Raw genomic sequence first — 5,477 nt, 5'->3', positions numbered from 1 at the left:
ATATAGGGGAAAAATATACCTATTGCAAACTATGTACTACTGTTAGTAGTATTTTAACATTCTTTCACCAACAGTAACAAATGTACTATACCAATACTATGAGTCAATAATGGAGTGGGGGGTAGTTGGGGTAATAGGAGGATTTGAGTTTTCTTTTTTTTGCCTTTATTTCTTTTCTGGAGTAATGAAAATGCTCCAAAAATAGAAAAAAAAATAATTGTGGTGATGGATACACAGCTGTATGATGGTACCTTGGGCAACTGATTGTGCACTTTGGATCTTTGGATTATTTGCATGGTATGTGAATAATCTCAATAAAATTAAATTTTTAAAAATGAGGGAGAGCTTAAAATATTCACAGGTAAACAGAAACTGAGAGTTCATCAACAAGAGATACTAAGGGAAGTTCTGCAACTAAAAGGAAAAGACAGTAGAGAGGCTTGGAGGAGAGTGTAGAAATGAAGATTATCAGTAAGGGAAACTAACAGAGTAAAAAGAGAGACAAAAATTAGATGTGACATCTAAAAACCAAAGTATAAAATGAAGTAAGTACTGCTTTTACAGTAATAACGTTGAATGTTAATGGATTAAACCACCCAATCAAAAGGCATACACTGGCAAAATGGATAAAAAATTATGATCAATCTATATGCTGCCTACAAAAGATTCACCTTAGACCCAAGAACACAAATAGACTGAAGGTGAAAGGCTGGAAAAAGATATTCCATGCAAACCTTAACCAAAACAGAGCCAGGGTAGCTAGACTAATATCAAACAAAATAGACTTTAAATGCAAAACTGTTATGAGACAAAGAAAGAACACTACATATTAATAAAACGGGCATTCCACCAAGAATAAATAACAACCATAAATATTTATGCACATAACCAAGGTGCCCAAAAATACATAAGGCAAACACTGGCTAAACTGAAGGGAGAAACAGACATTTCTACAATAATAGTTGGAGACTTTGACACACCACTCTCATCACTAGATAGAACAACTAGGCAGAAGATGAATAAGGAAACAGAGAACTTTGAATGAATGAAAAATCAACTAGAGCTAATAGATATATGAAGAACACTGCACCCCCAAACAGCAGGATACATATTCTTCTCAAGTATTCATGGATTATTTGCAAGGATAAACCACATATTGGTCACAAAAGAGGACTCAAAAAATTTTTTTTGGCTTAAACAATGGGAGTTTATTGGCTCAAACTTCCAGTGGCTAGAAGGCTTGCTTCCTCCTGGGTCATAGAGTTCTGACCAGCAGGAAATCCTTGGTATCCTTGGCTTTCCCATTACATGGCACTATCCTCTCCTTTTTCTTCTGTGTTCCAGCTGACTTCTGCTTCCAGCTCCTCCCTGTGGCTTTGTCCTGTGTCCAATTTCCTTTGCTTATATGGACTTCAGCCATATTGTATTAAGGCCCACCCTTGCTCAGTTCGGGCACATCTTAACATCTTAACTAACAATAACATCTTCTAAAGTCCGATTTACAAATGAGTTCACACCCATGAGATGAGGGGTTAAGACCTGAAGATGCCTTTTGTGGGGGACCTGATTCAATACCCAATGGACCTCATAGGCCATGTTAAGGAGTTCCATTTTTATCCAAGAGAATTGGACAACCACCAGAGGACTGTAAGTAACATGATAACAATGTGCTTGGAATTCGCATTTAGAAAAGCTCATTCTATCTATAGGATAGAGATTAGGTTGGAGCTCCGCTGGGATGGATATGGGTAGGCCAACTACTAAGCTATATACTATGGTGGTCCACGCAAGAAAAGATGGCCAGAGTTATGATGGAAACGGAAAGAAGTGCATAGATTGGAGGGATTTGGAGGGAGTAATGTTGACAGCTCATGGTCACAGGTTGGCCTGGAGGCAGAAGTAAGGGAGAGGAAGGTGTCAGGAATTACTGCTAGGTTTTTGTTTTTTAATTCAATTTTATTGAGATATATTCACATACCATACAATTATCCATGGTGTACAATTTTTCACAGTACCATTATATAGTTGTGCATTCATCACCACAATCAATTTTTGAACATTTTCATTATCACACATAAAAAACAGTAAATAAAAGTTAAAGAACATCCAAAACATCCCATACCCCCATCTCTCCCTATCATTTACTTTTTTTCCTCATTTTTCTATTCATCTGTCCATACACTACATAAAAGAAGTAGGAACCACAAAGTGTTCAGAATCACACGGTCACACAGTGTAAGCTATATAGTTATACAATAATCTTCAAGAATAAAGGCTACCAGGTTGCAGGTCAACAGTTTCAGGTATTTCCTTCTAGCCATTCCAATACACTAAAAACAAAAAGGGATATCTATATAATGCATAAGAATAACCTCCAGAATGACCTCTGGACTCTATTTGAGATCTCTCAGCCACTGAAACTTTGTTTCCTTTCTCTTCCCCTTTGTGGTCCAAGAAGGCCCTCCCAATCCCACGATGCTAGGGCCAAGCTCATCTCCACAAATCACGTCCTAGTTTCCAAGGAGATTACACCCCCAGGAGTCAAGTCTCACGTAGTGGGGGGAGCAGTGAGTCCACCTGTAGAGATGTCCTAGAGAGAGAGGCCACATCTGAGCAGCAAAAGAGGTTCTCTGGGGGTGACTCTTAGGCACAATTTTAGCCTCTCCTTTGCAGTAACAAACTTCATAAAGGCAAGCTGCAAGATCGAGGTCTTGGCCTTCTAAATTGGTAGTCCCCGGTGCTTACGAGAATATCATTAATTCCTCAGGTGGGGAAATTTAATATTTCCACATTTTCCCCCAGTCCCTCAAGAGGACTGTGCAAATACATCTTTATTCTCGGCCAAAATTACTCTGGAATGTATTGGGGCTTCACACTAACCTGTACAAACCAACCAGATTTCACTCCCTATTCAACATTTCATGTAATTATGTTGTTTGAATAAACTGAACTTAAGTTATATTACATATGTGTGTGTACTGGTTTGTATGTATTATGTCCCCCAGAAAAAACCATGTTCTTTGATGCAATCTGGTGGGGGCAGACATATTAGTGGGGATTAAGTTGGAACATTTGGATTAGGTTGTTTCCATGGAAATGTGCCCCACCCAACTGTGGGTGATAACTGTGATTGAACAATTTCCACGGAGGTATTGTCCCGCCCATTCAACATGGGCCTTTATTAGTTTACTAGGGCACTGTATAAGCTCAGACAGAAGGAGCGAACTTGCTACAGCCAAGAGGGACACTTTGAAGAATGCACAGAAGCTGAGAGAGTAGCTGCAGATGAGAAGTAGTTTGAAGACGGCCGTTGAAAGCAGACTCTTGCTCTAGAGAAGCAAAGAGAGGACAAACACCCCAAGAGCAACTAAGAGTGACATTTTTGAGGAACTGCAGCCTAGAGAGGAACATCCTGGGAGATAGCCATTTTGAAACCAGAGCTTTGGAGCAGACGCCAGCCAGGTGCCTTTCCAGCTAATAGAGATTTTCCAGACAACATTGGCCATCCTCCAGTGAAGGTACCCTTTGTTGATGGACACTTTATGGCCTTAAGACTGTAACTGTGTAACCAAATAAACCCCCTTTCATAAAAGCCAACCCATTTCTGGTGGATTGCATTCTGGAAGCATTAGCAAACTAGAACAGTGTGTTACAAAAAATATAGATTTTGCACCTAATAAACATCTCTTCCTTTAGTCTTACACAGAAGTTGAAGTTTTAAAAAACACCATCAATATCATCCTTTACCCTTTAGTCTAATTTACCTTAGTTCTAACCAAGTCCATTTTGTTCACATCTCTAATTGAAGTCCGATCTCTTTTTTCAGACTCCTTAACATTTGCTGTATGGGGTAATGCTGACATTCATAGCTGCCAGACTCCAGCTCTGAATCTCAGGTGTCACACAGATACCAAAAGTTCCAGGGACCAATCAGATAATACACGAAGAGCTCAGCATCTCAGAATTTAGAAATAACCATTACAACTCAGAAATAGATTTAACTGCTGTAAGAGCTTACAATCTAGGAACCTTTACAATAAGCCTTCCCCTGATAACCTGTGCTCTCAGACTCAATTCTCAGAGCTTGCACATTATAGTTAGTCCAAATTATTGAGGCAGTATAGTGTTTTTCTTTTCATTTCTGGTTTATTTCACTCAACACACTGTCCTCAATGTCCATGCACCTCACAACTTCACTCCTTCTTGTAGTAGCTCAATATTGCACTGTATGTATAAACCACAGTTCACCATTCCGTTCATCAGCCGATGTATCCTTAGGCCACCTCCATCCACTGCAAATCGTGAACACTGACACCACAAACCCCACTGTGTAAATGTCCATTTGTGTCCCTCTTTTCAGTTCTTCCAAGTATATTCCCAATAACTGAGTTGCAGGACCATATGGCAACCCCATTCTTAGCTTCCTGTGGAACCACAACACTGCCCTCCACATGGACTGCATCATCTACTTCCCCACCAACGGTGACTAGGTACCTCCCCATCTCCACATTTTCTCTGGCACTTCTATCCCTGTTTATTTTTTTAGAAGGTTTTATTCACACACCATACATTCCATCCTAAGTAAACAATCAATGGCTCCCTGTATAATCACCACGTTATGCATTCACCAACACTATCTATATAAGGACATTTCCATTTCTTCCACAAAGAAAGAGGAAGAGGTTAAAAAAGTAAACAGAAATAAAAAGAAAGAGAAAAAAATGACAAAGTTTATGCTGTGATCTCAGCTATTCTACCCATTCCAGGCTACTGTTAAATGCATGTCCAGTAGTGATGTCCCCCAACAGTTGTTTCAGACTATATACTAGTCGTTCCTGGTTATTTACTAGTTGCTGTAGAGGACTGTAGAGGACTAACTAAATTCCACACCTCTCTATGCCTCCATCTTGCCCTTTCAATAAATTTTAAAAGACTGAAATTACACAGAGCATTTTCTCTGACCATAATGGAAAGAAGCTGCAAGTCAATAACAAGTGGAGAACTGGAAAACTCACAAATATATGGAAGTTAAACAATACCATTTTTGACAATCAGTGGGTCAAAGAAAAAAGTGCAAGAGAAATCAGCAAATGTCTTGAGATGAATGATAATGAGAACACAACAATTCAAAACTTTTGGTTTGCAGCAAAAGCAGTGCTGAGAGGGAAATTTTTATCTTTAAACACCTATGTTAAAAAAGAACAATGAGCTAAAATCAAAGACCTAACTGAACATCTGGAGGAATCAGGAAAAAAACAGCAAACTAATCCCAAAGCAAACACAAGGAAAGAAATAACAAAGATTAGACCAGAAATAAATGAAATTGAGGAAAAAAAACAATAAAGAGAATTAATAAAAGCCAAAGTTGTTTCTTTGAAAGGATCAATAAAATTGACAAACCCTTAGCTAGACTGACAAAGAAAAAAAAGAGAAGATGCAAATAAATAAAATTAGAAATAAGAGGGGGGCTATTACTA

This window comes from Choloepus didactylus, assembly GCF_015220235.1.
Source record: "Choloepus didactylus isolate mChoDid1 chromosome Y unlocalized genomic scaffold, mChoDid1.pri SUPER_Y_unloc1, whole genome shotgun sequence".
NCBI classification, from domain to species: Eukaryota; Metazoa; Chordata; class Mammalia; order Pilosa; family Megalonychidae; genus Choloepus; species Choloepus didactylus.
Note: the sequence above shows the minus strand (reverse complement) of the source record.